The sequence below is a fragment of the Ceratotherium simum genome, chromosome 26 (assembly GCF_057802395.1).
Source record: "Ceratotherium simum simum isolate JZ-2026a chromosome 26, ASM5780239v1, whole genome shotgun sequence".
Lineage (NCBI taxonomy): Eukaryota > Metazoa > Chordata > Mammalia > Perissodactyla > Rhinocerotidae > Ceratotherium > Ceratotherium simum.
This window is the reverse complement of record NC_141925.1, coordinates 43,747,060-43,761,795: the sequence shown is the minus strand read 5'-3', so window position 1 is coordinate 43,761,795 and position 14,736 is coordinate 43,747,060. Positions and strand designations below refer to the sequence as shown.

The following is a 14,736-nucleotide window of genomic DNA, read 5'->3' as shown; positions in this document are numbered from 1 at the left end:
AGGCCCAGGGCAGAGAAGTGATTCACCCAAGGTCAAGAGCAAGTGAAGAGGACAGTGAAAGTCAACTGTCCAAATGAAGAAAACTTGTGCTGGGCAAGAAGGTCCCTGAAACCAGACAGAGTCAGGGGCCCAGGGAGGGCAGTGGCCTGCTGAGGTCACCCAGACAGGAAGGAATGGGCTCCGGTGTCCTGCCTCCCAGACCAGGACCCTGACCCAATCGTGTGTCACTATTGCCTCATTCTCTTCTCATTTCCGTGGCAGCCCCACCCAACACACCTAGGTTGGGGCAGCTACAGGAAAGCCGCCCCATCTCCTGGGTTCTGCTCGCTGACCCAGCCCGCCGGGCCTCCTCCCTAAGGTCAGAATTTGCACAAGCAACCAAGAATTACCCCTGAGCAAAGGATCGTCTTCACAATAAGCGGTGCTGACTCAACTGGACAGCCATGTGGGGAAAAGTCATGATCCCTCCTGTGGTTGGCGGAATGACGGCCCCCAACAATGTCCATGTCCCCACCCCTGGGATGTGTGAACGTGTTAGTTTACGTGGCCAAGGGGAATTAAGGTTGCTAATCCCTTGACCTTGAGATGGGAAGATTATTCTGCATTATCCAGGCGAGCCCAACGTAATCGCAAGGGTCCTTATAGGCAGAAGAGGGAGGCAGCAGTGAGAAAATCAGAGACGGCAGCAGGCAAAGGACTCAGGCTGACATTCCTGGCATGAAGGAAGGGGCCACCAGCCGAAGAATGTGGGCGGTTTCTAGAAGCTGGAAAAGGCCAAGACACATTATTCCTAGAGCCTTTAGAAGGAAGGTGGCCCTGCTGATATCCTGACTGTAGCCTGGGGAGAGCCCTCTCAGACTTCTAACCTCCAGAACTGCAAGATAACACATTTGTGTTGTTTCAAGCCACTCCGTTTGTGGTCCTTGGTTACAGCAGCCACAGGACCCTAATGCGTGTACTTCACATCACGCACAAACTTCAATTCCAGACGGACAGCAGCTGTAACGTGAAAGTTACAACAACACAGGTTTCAGAAGAAGGCATGGAAGATCTTCATAACATGAGCCGGCAAAGATTTCTTAAACACAGGAAATGCTAAAAATAAGGGGAAAGATGGGTAAATTGAACAATATTAAGATTAAGAGCTTCTGTGCATCAAATGACACCACTGAGAGAGAGAAAGAGAAAAAGAGAGAGAGAGAGAAGCGCCAGCCACAGAGGGGGAGAAGACATTTGCAATTTCTGTATTCTACAGAGGATTCATATGCAAAATATAAAAAGAACTCAAATGGAGTTAGAAAAATCAGCAAAGACTTGAACAAGCACATCACAAAAAGAAGGTATTGAAAAGACCAATAAACATATGAAAAGATATTGCCCTTTATTAGTCATCATGATAGCATGATAACACGGTGCAGCCACCAGAGCACCTAAGACGAACGCTGACCATGCCACTCGTTGGGAGGATGTGGACTTTCCAGAAGGCTCACGCGCTGCTCCTAGGAGGGAGACGGGTAGAACCAATTTGGAAAACAGTCTGGCATTACACGTAAAGCTGAATGTGACCCCACAATTCCACTGCTGGGTGTGCCCCCAACAGAAATGTGCACATCAGGCACCAAAGACAAGCCCTTCTCCTCTCACTCCCAGACTGAACATAACCAAATCCCCACACCATTAGTGTGGGGTAAATCAGCTATGGTTTATTCACACGTTGGAATTAGACACAGCAATGAAAATAAACAGACAACGACCGCCTGCAACAACGTGTACGAACCTTGCCACTATAATCCCGAGTGAAAGAAGCAGCTGTCCAGACACAAGAATGCCCGGAGTAGGACTGAACACTTCCATTTAAAAGGAAGTGGGGACGGGCCGGCCTGGCGGCGCAGTGGTTAAGAGCACATGCCCCCCTTCAGCAGCCGGGGTTCACAGGTTCGGATCTCAGGCGCGGACCTACACACCACTCATCAAGCCACACTGTGGTGGCGTTCCATATAAAGTGGAGGGAGATGGGCACGGATGTTAGCCCAGGGCCAGTCTTCCTCAGCAAAAAGAGGAGGATTGGCAATAGATGTTAGCTCAGGGCCGATCTTCCTCACAAAAAAGGAAATAAATAAATAAAAATTAAAAGAAACAAAAGGAAGTGCGAGGCAGGCAACATCTGTTGATGAGTTAGACATGTGGGAGGGGTCACCCTGGGTCAGGGGTGGACTGGAAGGAGAAACAAGAGGGGCTCTAGGGAGCCGCCAGGTTCTTCTATTTATTTATCTTTTTTAATAATTTTTATTTATTTTTTCCCCCAAAGCCCCAGCAGACAGTTGTATGTCATAGTTGCACATCCTTCTAGTTGCTGTATGTGGGACGCGGCCTCAGCATGGCCAGAGAAGCGGTGCGTCGGTGCACACCTGGATCTGAACCCGGGCCACCAGCAGCAGAGCGCGCGCACTTAACCGCTAAGCCATGGGGCCGGCCCCGCCAGGTTCTAATTCTGGATTTGGGTGCCGTGACTCAGGCATTTCAGTTTGAGAAAAGTCAACCAGCAGCACACTGAGGGCATGCGCACTTTTCTGGATGGATGGTGTACTTCAGTAAGAAGCTTTTTCAAATTACCTGGGCTGGGGGTGGGCAGCAGCACGAGTGGAGGAAGCAGGGTGGTCCCTGCTGTTCTGGGGCCTTCCCACCCATCAGGCTGCCCCAGCCAGTGGCGCCTAACCAAGTGGACCCAGCAGACTGCCAGTGCCCCAGAGTTCTGTGGGCTCCCCGCCGGCAGGCTCACGCCCCAGGGAGCCCACGCCCCCAGGGCTGATGCGCAGCAGGGCTGTGCGCACTGAACGACCTTCCAGGGCACCAGCCTTCCTTCCTAAAGAAGGCGCGCGAGACGGCACCCCAGCACCCTCTCAGCCCCAAGCCCTCCCCTGCAGGGCGGAGCCTACCCAGGTCCAGGCCTGGCCCGAGCCGCACGACAGGCCCAGCCAGGGGCGAGGGGATGCAAACCAGAACCCACGAGGAAGGGCCAGGGTGGCAGCCTGGAGAAGGGGCGAACCAGCTAGGGGGCCACGGGCACCGTCTACACCTCCCAAGGGCAACCCAGGGCTGCAGGGGGCAGGGGGAGGAAGAGTGGAAGAGGGGCAGAACATGGTGGCCCCAGGGTTAGTTAGTGAGGTCTGTCACTAACAAGCCCTCAAAGTCAGTGTTTTCTTTTATTGCTTCCAGAAAGGCAACCTCCCTCCGACCCCAGCCACCAAATTCTGGCTGAATGCCACAGACACCCACCCACACTCTGTCACATCTCCAGGCCTTTGCAGATGCTGTTCCCTCTGCCTAAATGCCCTTCCTCTCACCTGCTGGCACACTCCCTCTCCTCTCACTGAGCAGCTTAAAGAGGCAGATTCTTTGCATTCCTTGTTCATGGCTGGGCACTCGGTACCTAGGACAGCGCTTAGCACACCCAGCAGCTCAAAACATCCGTTTAATGAACACGTGAATTAATTTAAATGCCCTCCTCTGCTACCCTCGTCCTCCCCGTGTTGAGCGGGAGGCCCAGAGCGCCTCATTCACACCACCGCACTCACCGGCCAGCTTGGAGCCACCTCCAGGAAGGACAAAGGAGCAACTCAACATTCCTACTGAACAGCATCCTGCTGGAAACCCAGCACGGGACACACCCACCACAGAGGGTGCTCACCAGGTGTGGGTCCAATGGGCAAAGAATCAGGCAGTGAGCCCCGCATCACTGGAGGGGACCCAGCAGAGGCTGAGACCTGCTCTCAGAGCGAGGCCCTGCTCCAGCTGGCACAGCCGCCCTCGAGGCTCTCCAGCATGCGGCTACCATCACTGTCAACAACACCACTGACGAGACCTGCCGAGCACCCCCAGCCTCCAGGGCTAGCCCAACACACGGCAAAGCGGGAGCCCACGCCCACTCTGTCATAGGAGACAGTTTGCTTCTTCACTGTGCTTCACTCTGAACCTGGAGGTGTACCTGGTGTCAGGGGTTCAGGGTGGGACAAGACCCCATCCTCCTTGAGCTGCTCCAGCCTAAGGAACCACAGACCTGTAACATATATTCTGCTCCAGGCACCAGTTTAAGTGCTTTATAAATATTAACTCATTTAATCTTCCCAACAGCCCTATGAAGAAGATACTACTATGAGCTCCACTTTACTGATGGGGAAAGTGAGGCCCACAGTGGTCAAGTTGCTTGTCCAGGGTGACACAACTGATCAACGGCAGAGGCAGGATTCAAACTCAGGCCCTCTGGCCTTGGAGTCTGTGCTCTTAACCACTTCTCTACTTCCTCAGAACCAAGACCAACTCTCCTCCAGGCGCCTAGGCTGGGCGGACAAGGGCAGAGATTCAGGCAAGAAGTCAGGAAGGCACCCCACAGGCTGGGGGGCTGAGGCCACAGTCTGCAGCCCCTCCGCCAGCTGACCGGCCCTCATCTGCCTCCGGCCTGTTTCCTGGCCCCGCCCCCAGCAGCCTGCATTCCAGCCTCCCTGAACTTGTCATTGCTCCTGAAGACACCCCACCCTGTTGGGAATGCCTTCACCCTCTTCCATCCCATAGCCAACCCCTGGGGCCAAGTGGGTGTGCCCAGAGCTTTCTGCACATCCCTGTATCACAGCGCCCCATACCTTGTGAGATGGGGATTCTCAGGGCAGGGACCAGTCTGGCTCCTGGCCCACGGGGCCTCACACCCCTAGCCCTCAGGAGCGAGTTAGACCCTCTTGGAGAGGGCTGGCCCTGAGCAGCAGCCCAGCTCTCGCTCCCCGCAGCCACCGGCAACGACCCTCCCCGAGGCGGATGAGAAGGATCAGAAGGCGGCTGCCATCTTCCGCCCCTCCGTCTGCATTCTGGATGCCCACCCGCCAGGTGCCATACCCAGGATCCCTCAGGCTTTAGTGGTATATAGAGCATGGGCTTACACGAGACCACGTGACAATACCAAGCCACTCCAAACGTCTGCCTCCCCTTGGATCTGGCCGCTAGAAAGCTCAGAGTCAAACTACTTCGGACAGAAGGTGCAGGAGTCGCCCCCTCCAGCTTCATCTGATTCTTGCCGCCCCGGGTTTCCTCTGGCCCCAACTTTCCCATTTCTTTTTCATCTCGTAATATTGCGTTTACCTTTGCGCACCACCTCAAGTCCTTTCTGGAACCAAAGAGCACACAAGACCCTTTCGGGTGTCTTCCCTCCTGTTTCATGTCCCCTCTGCCCAGCACAGCCCCTGGTCCGAAAGAATGAACTGAGTGAGCTGAGGGAACGAACAAAGGAATTTATGCAGGGAACAGTCTACATGAGAAAAGGGAACAGGCTGAGCAGAATCAGGGTATAAGGTAGCAAAAAATCCCAAGACACCAAATGTCACTCCCTCCCTCATCATCCTCATCATGTCAGTTGAGGGTCTGACAACCAGATGCTGGACTTCACATCTGACTTGGAAGAATGCTGGGCTCCATGCTGAGCTCCCAGCATGGCACTCTTCTCCCAGTGCCCAAACTTCTTCACTTGTCTCCCTTTGTGTCCCTCAGGAAGGCGCTCCTTAACTGCCCTAAGGCCACCCATCCTTCAAGACGCAGCCCGGTCCCATTCCCTCAGAAGCCCCCAGGCCACCCCACCCACCCTGTGTTCTGCCTCCCTGAGTAACCCTTGGAAGGGCGTTCCCCCTTGTCCAGGCAATGACCCCACTAGGCATCAAGGCATCTCTTCTACTCTGGCCTTAAAATGTTTCTGAAAAGCGCCCATGTTGTTTACACTTTCAGGAAGGCAGCTGACGTCTCTCTAATGCAGTACAAGCTTCTCGAAGGCAGGCTCTGAGCCTGAAGTGCACCGTGCTCCCCCCACCCAGCCATCACCCACTGCCACCCTCAAGGCTGCACGCTGGCAGGGCAGGGGCCCCCCAGGGAGGAGCTGGACCAGGCTGGGGGCAAGCAGGGGCAGATCGGCCCTGGACCCCCACAGGACTGCCTCTCAGGCAGAGGAGGCTGGAAAACCCGGGACTCCTTGGGAGCCTGAAATGCCACCCTCTCATGACAAAGAGGCCACAAGGGCAGAGCAGGCCGCGACCAACGAGTGGCTGTCTTTCCAGGCCAAAGCTGGAGACAGAGGTGACTCCAGGGCCCGGGCAAGAGCTGCTTAGTGAAGACCAACAGAAGCTGCTAAGTGGACAAGGCCCCGTATTTATGCCTTGTTAATAAAAACCACCTGACACGCTCTGCTTTCCACTCAGAAGGGAAACATTTCATTACTGTTTTTAAGCATTTCCTCTAAAAACATGAGTTTCGTGTTACTGTTTCTGTGCACCAACCCCGGCAACACTGCCCAAACAAGGGAGTGGTGGGGCGGTGGCAGGGATGCTCAGGTCCCATACGGGCAACTGGACCCCCTGTGTCCAGGTGCTGAAGGGAGAGAGGCTCCTCTGCTCCCAGAGCCAGAGCTGGGGGGCCAGGGCTGGCGGAGCTCCAGGGTGCGCCGTCCCCGCCATCCCCTATCCTCCCCACACAGGCCAGATCAGGGCCCTCCAGGTTCTCCCAACAAATCACACTGCCGAGAGGCAGAGACCCACGCCCGTACCCTGGGCACCACAGTTAACTGGCCCTGGGTCTGCCTCTCCCATCAGACCATGAGCTCCCAAGGATGGCAATGCCCCATTCACCCACCTGCCCTCAGCACACACCATAAACGCAGCCCACACTGTGCCAGCTGTGCCCAGCACCGTCTCCCATCGCAGTGACCATGTGGCCAGCCCCCAACCAGCTGAGCGGACAGGGTGGGCACCCTCACCCAGGCCAGGCCAAGTGGTCTCTATGGCACCCCGAGACCGAGGGGAGCACCCACAGGAGGTCCCTTAGCCTCAAGCTGAAGCCACCATTCAGGGCAGCCACGCCAACAACCCAGAGAAAGCCAGGCTACAGGGAGGCAAAGGGTCAGATGCACCGAGAGAGGCGAAGAAAATGAAAGCCAGTCCAGAGGGGAAAGTGGAGGAGGGGCTGCCTGCCAGCTTCCCGGGTCCTGGGGGAGCCGCCAGCAACTGTTTGCTGCAGAAGCTCCCTTCCCGCCTCTTAACTCCCTTTTCACTTAACCTAATTGGAGGAGGTTCCTGTTCCCTGCAGCAAAATAATCCCCAAGACATGGTTCAGAGCCCTCCCCCGCTTCCGCTCAAGGGCAGGCCTGCTTGACAAGCCATGCCCACTCCTGTTTATAAAAGGTCAGGCAGGTCCGGAAGGTCACGGCAAGGCCAGTCGTGGGGCAGGGGGCCCTGGAGAACCAGAGAGTGTGTGGACCTTGTACTTGAGGCAGGCCAAAGGGAGCGGTGGAGGGGGCCTGTGTCCCAGGCACAGAGCAGGTGCTTAATAAATGCACGAATGGCAACAGGGAAGCCTCTCCATGCCTTGATTTCATCTGCAAAATGGAGGCAATGTTCTTAACATATCCACAGTCTACGCACTGAAAAAACTCAAAACAGTCCCTGGCATAGAGTAAGCACTCAATGTGCGTTGTTTTTTGAAACCTACACAAAGGCTGATGTTCTCCCCAAGAACCACCGGGCAAGAGCTATGGTCTGAATGTCTGTTTCGCCCCAAATCCCTATGTTGAAACTGAACCCCCAATGTGACGGTGTTAGGAGGTGGGGCCTTTGGGAGGTGATTAGGTCATGAGGGTGGAGGCCACCTGAATGGGATTAGTGTCCTTGTGAAAGAGACCCCAGAGAGCTCCCTCGCCCCTTCCGCCACGTGAGGACACAAGAAGTCTGCCACCCAGAAGAGGGCCCTCATCCAAACACACTGGCATCCTGATCTTGGACTTCCAGCCTCCAGAGCCATGAAAAACACATGTCCGTTGTTTGTAAGTCCCCCGGTCTGTAGTATTTTGTTACGGCAGCCCAGACTAAGACTACAGGAAACCAGGAGGGTCGAGAATGCAGCTCCCCTCCTCTGCACACGGAAGCACAGGGAGGGTAGATGGCATCAAGAGGGCAGGATCAATCATGAGGGTGGCAGGGCCAGGGAAGGGAGCCCAGGAGGGAACTATCTCGCACATCACAGTCCAGAGCGGACGGAGCAGCCCAGGAAGGAGGCTGCAGTGAGGCAGAGAACAGCAGGCCTGGGCGGGGCTCACAGGCAGGACTGTCTGACGGTGGACAAACAGCTGAGCAGGGGCTGAGCCACTGGTGTGCGCGGACGGAGGCTGAGGGGCACAGGTGCAGCGGCAACAGTGAACGCTGGGTTTCCACCTGGTCACAGCGCACACACTTCACACACACACCCCCTTCCATTCTCTGAGCAACCGTAACAGGTAGATACCATAAGTATCCTCATTTTATAGATGGGGAAACTGAGGCAGAGAGAGGTGTAGTGACTTAGCTGAGACCACAACTAGTACGTGGCAGAGCTGGGATTTCAACCCAGGCTCTAAGGCTCCAGCACCCAAACTCTTTTTTTTTTTTTTTTTTTGGTGAGGAAGATCAGCCCTGCGCTAACATCCATGCCAATCCTCCTCTTTTTGCTGAGGAAGACCGGCCCTGAGCTAACATCTATTGCCAATCCTCCTCCTTTTTTTCCCTTTTTCTCCCCAAAGCCCCAGTAGATAGTTGTATGTCATAGTTGCACATCCTTCTAGTTGCTGTATGTGGGACACCACCTCAGACTGGCCGGACAAGCGGTGCGCCAGTGAGCACCCGGGTCCAAACCTGGGCCGCCAGTAGCAGAGCGCACGCACTTAACCGCTACGCCACGGGGCCGACCCTCCAGCACCCAAACTCTTAACCACCAAAGTGGACTGCAGATGCTGGAAAGACTGGTGCCCCTACTTGGGATTTCCAGCTCTGGGTGCAGAATTCCAGGCACCACCTTCCCACCCTGCTGGGTGCCCGTGGGGGCTTGCAGGTGCACTCTCTTGTGCACTGAGGCTTCCCTCAGGTCCCCTCTGCCAGGCTCTTCTGCCTTTGAAACCCCTCTCCATCTCTACCCCTCCAGCTGTCCCAGAGCCTGCACCCCAGCATCGCTCCTGGGCCTGGCGCTGCAGATGCTGATGCACCCTGGGCTCACGTAGGAGGACACCAGAGGGCCCCCCTGGGGAAGGAGGAGGAATAGAACAATCCCTTCTTTCAACAGAACTGCCCCTCCTCACCCAGGCCCCAGTCACCCACATTCTCTGCTGCTCCTCTAACCCAACAGCCTCCCCTTCTGACTCCGAGCCCCGCCCACATGATTTCCCCACCTTAAGCCCCCTTTGGTATCCTGATAGCAAACTTCTGCACCCCATCCTCCAAATGTCCCTTCTCCGTCCTCTCAGCTCCCCCACCACTGCATTCACCAAACGCTGTTGGGCTGTGCTCCTTGGGGTAGTGAGGTCCCTGCTCCGTGTACCTGCCAGGCCCTGGCAGCGCTGGGCCAGGTAACGGCAGCTGGATGAAGGAAGGGTGCATTGTTTGGAAGGGTGCATTGTTTACATTACACCGGTGGGGAGTCAGGCGCACACACGAGGTGAGGCGGCCCACGTGGTGCTCCCTGCACCCTCCTCCTCCTCCGCAGCCCTAGGCCAGCCCCACCCCCACCAGCCTCCTTTAGGCATCTTATAACATGAGCGCCCCCCCCCCCCCCCCCGCCACTGGACTCCCACTTCTCCCCCACAAGGGAGACGCGGGGTCTCAGAGACCGGGGGATGCAATGCACCGCTGGCTGTGCGACACCCCAGCAAGGTGCTCCCTCTGTCCACCCTTCCCAGGGTGGCGCTGGGGCCTGCGTGGCGGGTGCCCAGTGGGCACCCGCCCCGCCCGAGCCCCGCCCAAAGGACCCAAAGGGCGGGCCCCGGAGGCCCGGCGAAGCATCTTCGGAGGCCGCGGCCCCTCCCTGTGGGGAGGGCAAAAAATCTGCTGCCTCACCAGCCACCGGCGCCAGCTTGGGGGGCACCCCTGCGGGAAAACGCCCCGCCCCAGTCTCCCTCTAGCCCCCTCTACCATGCACTTCAACCAAGTTTTGCAAAGGGCACTGGCCAGGCGGCGGGGGCTCCGCGTTCTCCCAGACCCCGGGTCTGGAAAAGGGGGATGTGTGGCCGCGCTCACCAGGCTGTGACCCCGGGCCTGGGCGCCCAGAGCCCGGCGGCGCGTCCAGCCGCGCCGCGCTGCCCGCCCTTGGGAGGTGGGACCGGCGGCCCCCAGCAGATGTGCTGAACCCCGCCTCTGGGTGAGGGCACCGACGGGGCTGCCAACGCCTTCACCAAGGGGACTCGCAGCCCAGGATGCGTCCTCCACGCGCGCAGCGCCCCTCCTCGCCTGCGGGCGGCGGGGCAGTCGGGGGCGCACCCCAGGGCCAGCTCCCGCTCACGCCCACCCGCCGGCCTCCGACCCTCCGGCCTCTCCCGCGCCCCGACAATGCCTCGGGGCCGGCCGCCCGCTCCTGCCCGCCTCCCGCATCCCTCGTCCTTTGTTGCCCAGGGAGCCCCCTCCCTCGGGGTCCCTCTGGCCGTTCCTACCTTCGCCCGTCCGGCATCCGGCGGGCGGCGGGCGGCCCGGCCCGGCCTCCTCCTCCCCGCCCGGGCGCGCGGCAGAGGATGCTGCCGCGCCGCTGCCCACCAGGCAGCCCCTCCTGGCGCCAGGGGCTCCGCGCTCGCGCTCCGGGCCGGGGCCTGCGCCGCCTCTGGGCCGGCAGCGGCGGGCCGGCGGCAGGGCGGGAGGCGCTGACCGGGGCGGGCCGCGGCCGGGCGGGAGCGAGGGGACGGAGCGAGCGGCCCGGCTCCGGGAGGGAACAAAAGGGGCCGGCGCTCGGGCGGGCGCGGGGGCGGGCCTGGCGCCGGGGGCGGGCGGGCGCGCGCTCGGGCGGCCTCGCGTTTCTCGGGCCGCGGCGCCCCGCAAGTGGGCGGGCGGGCGGAAAACGCGGCGGAACCTCGTCCCCCGCCCCCCCACCGTCAGCCGTCAGTTGTGGGGCGTCCGGGGTGCGCCCACACCCACTTCAGCGCTGGGCACCTATTGGCGCTTCAGTCGTGTTTGGTGAAAGAGCATCCTTCAGCCTTGCCTGCTCACAAGGATGTCGCAGACCACTGGGAGGGATGGAAGCTCAGGAAGCTGCGAGCAGGGGTGGGGAGGTTCCTGGAGTTTCCGGGAAGGCTTCACGGAGGAGGTGACGTTGGAGTGGACAGGACAGTGTAGGACAGGGGCGAACTCCAGGTCTTACTGAGCTGTCCTGAGACCAAAGCAGGTACGGATAAACGAAACGAGCCTCTTGGTGATTTGCTCCCAGCACGTCTTTGGAAAAAGTGGTACCCAAGATACAATGAACCCTGCACCCTCCTCCCCAGGGCAGGATCTGTCTCCTGCGATATCACACAGCTGCCCGGGCTCCCATGGATGGGGAGGCAAGGCTAAGTGGCGGCCCAGGGAGGAGAAGTAACCGAATCCCAACCCCCGTGGATGCCGGGGCTGTGGTTGACCTCTGTGCCTTTGTTTCTGCCTTTCTCCTCTTGATAAACTGGTCTCAGAGCCTTTGCCCTTGCTGGTTCTTCTTCCACTAGTGCCTTCCCCCTTGCTCTGTTTGACAAATCATCCTTCCCTTTCAAAGCCCAGCTCAAAGTCACCTCCATTTCCCTTGAGTGTGGATGGGAATGTGGGTGTGTTGGGGGAGGTGTGGTCTGCCCAGTGAGACTCCCTCAGAGAGCAGGCACCAGGCCATCTTGTGCCGGGCCAAGGTGGACAGTGAATCACATTTGTTGAATGAATGAATTTGCTGAGTTGCCATCGATCATCCCTCCACTACCCTGGTATCCATCATCTTTGAGAAATGAGATAACCTCTGGAACTCAGTTCCCCACCTGTAAATTGTGGATAGTGTTCACTTCAGTTCAGCAAACCTGAAATGGTATAATGATGGAGGCTGGGCACTGGCCAGCCCTGAGGAGGTCCCCAGCTGGTGGGGACTGCCAGACCTGGAGACCAAGGGGAGTGGAGGGTGCAGAGTGAGCCCAGAGGAGAGCAGGCTTCTGGAGGACGTGTCAACCTGATGGGAAGGGAGGGAATTCGAGGTGGAGAGAGCTGTGTTCAGGAAATAGGGAGACAATTGTTCCACTTGGCTGGGATGGACTGTCTGGTTGTTAAGTGATAAGACCCAAGGCATAGTGCAGTGGTAAGAATCCAGCTCCATCACCTACCAGCTAATGGGCAATACCCTCTGGGCCTCAGTTTCCCATCTATAAAATGGAGCTAGTGATAAACTACCTCCTAAGGTTGTCAAGGTCAGATATGTTAATCTGTGAAGTGCTTAGAACAAACAGTGCCTAGGATGCAGTTAGCATTCAAGAAATATGAACTTTTTTTCAAAGAACAAAGTCATAGAAGGACTCGAGTGATATGAGGAGTTGGGTTTTCTCCTATGAGGGGGGATTTCTAACAGGGCCTTCTCTCACAGTGGACAGCAGGAAGCACAAGGAGCGAAGGGCACGGCTTTTTCAGGTTGCTCTCCTCCTCAGACTCTGCCACACTCCTCTCTCCCTAGGAATTAGCGTGTGGTAGGAAGGGAGCCTGGGATGGCCTCGAAGGCCACGGGGGTCCTGATGATGGAGAGCAGGTGGGACGCAATCAGAAGCAATTCAGCGTTCTCCTGGCATCATGGGGGCAGCCTGCTGCAGGGGCCCAGGCTGGAGCTGGGGGTGCTGGGACACTGTGGGGGAGGGGGAGCAGCGGGGGAAACAAATGGAGGGGCCAGTCCAGACCAGAGGTTCTTAAGCTTTTAGGGGTGCACACCTGTTTGAGACTCTGAAATCCATGGAGCCTCTCCCCAGAAACATGCATGATGCCTACCCACACACACGTGTGCACGGACAGAGAATTTTGCAGACAGTTTCACGCAGTTCACAGACCCCTTGAAGCTCCTCCTGGTCTGTACACCCAGATTCTAGGGCAGGGGAGAGAGCTCAGAAAAGGTGGGCATAGGTAGGGTGTAGCAGAGGATGTGATTTGCCCAAAGGAGGGAGTTTCTGGCCCAAACTAAATGGCACCTGGGCCTTGGGGGGCGCCTCTCCTGTCTTTGACACCCGAGGCTTCTGGAACTAGGAAAATGGCCAAAGTTCCCAGGACATCAGCCCATCGGGGGTGGACTAAGAAAGTTCCTTGTTGGAAACTAAGCCATCATTTAGTCCCGGCCCCTCCTTGCACAGATCGGGAAACTGAGGTCTAACGAGAGGCAGGGATTTACCCAGGTCCCACAGGTCATGCACCTGAGCTCACCTGTGCCAGCCCCTCCTGCCCTCGGCCCACCCCTGACCCCCCACCGGCCCCCTCCCTCCCTGACAGCCCCCAGCATTATTCGGAGCAGCAGTGCATGCAGGGTGCCAGCTCCCCCTCACCTGCACTCAGTGGGTGGAGCCACAAAGGGATGACTCACCTGAGAGGAGCCCCTCTGCCCTTGCAGCTGCCAGGCTTGTTCCAGGTGAGGGAAGATGCGCTTCTGTCTTGTTGAGCCTTGGATTTGGGTTTTCTGCTTCCTGCATCCAAATGAATACTGTAGATGAGGAGAGTGGAGCTGGACACCGTGCCTGGGGCATCAGGACAGGGAAGGAGGGGGTCGGGGCGGGATGGGGGCTCTCCCAGCCGACCTCTCACCCGGGCCTTTTGTCTCCACAGAGAGTGCTCACTCGGCCATCTCCTTGCTGACACTGGCCATGAGGGCAGCCCTGAGGAGGGGGTTTTTCATAGAAAGAGTGTGAATAACTGTGGGCCAGGGCAGAGCTCCCGGAGGCCCACCAGGGGTGGGGCACCCACAGGGGAGGCCTGGCTGCCCTGCAGGTTGATCCCTTTCTGATATGCTTTTTATTGTTTTATTTATTTATTTTTGTGTGTGGGGGGAAGATTAGCCCTGAGCTAACATCCAATGCCAATCCTCCTCTTTTTGCTGAGGAAGACTGGCCCTGGGCTAACATCCGTGCCCATCTTCCTCTACTTTATCTGGGACGCCGCCACAGCGTGGCTTGACAAGGAGTGCGTTGGTGCATGCTCGGGATCTGAACCCAGCAGATCTGCTATGCCACCGGGCCGGCCCCAATTGTTTTATTTTATTTTGGGGGGACCAACAGGACATCCACATGATGGACTATTTGATAGCCTCTAAATTGCTGGTTACAAGGAATTTGTAATAACATGGGAAACACTCCTGTATTTATATCAATTGAAAAATGCACATCATAAAATTGTACACACAGAATCTCAACCTTGTAACTGTAGAGGGAGAAACTGGTAACCGTGGTGGGCTTGGGAGGGGCAGCCATGGGATTTTTCTCTCCCCTTTTCTGCATTCTCCTGCAAGCAACCTGTGTGACTTTTAGAACAAAAGAAACTTAAACCCAAATGCGTGGATTATTGGGATGTTGTTTTTCTGTTAAAAACACAAAATAGGATTGTTTGGTGTTGTCGTGGCCTTGAGCTGGGTGTGATGTCGCCATGGAGATATCAGCCCAGGCCATCACTCTAGAGACCACACCCTGACTTTGGAACACGTGGACTTTGCCAGAGCCCAGTGGTGGCACCTCCCTGGGGCTGATGGAGCCCACGGTGAGTGAGCCCCGTGAGGGAGGGTCTCTGCTCCTGGGTGACCGGGGTGCTTCTCCCTATTGGTGGTTTCCAAGGTCCTGGGGCTTTTTCCATGCGGCCTCCCTGATGTCCCAAGGGCTTGCAGAATGAACAAAAGCTGGCATTTCTGAGTATTTATTGTTACTGCACAAAACTGGGGTTCTGCCCTGGATCTGGGACA

General features: G+C 57.4%; 1 protein-coding gene across 3 annotated transcripts in view; it reads right to left on the bottom strand.

Annotated features, from left to right (window-relative positions):
- The window catches only part of CLIP2 (CAP-Gly domain containing linker protein 2), a 76,933-nt gene extending 66,234 nt beyond the window's left edge, over positions 1 to 10,699 (bottom strand). Inside the window, exon 1 of one of the 3 annotated variants that reach the window (XM_087417766.1) lies at positions 10,475 to 10,699. The gene's annotated coding sequence lies outside the window, so the exon portion shown is untranslated. The remainder of the gene's footprint in view (positions 1 to 10,474) is intronic. The other 2 variants (XM_087417768.1, XM_087417769.1) reach the window with 2 other exon arrangements.
- Positions 10,700 to 14,736: the final 4,037 nt, after the last annotated feature.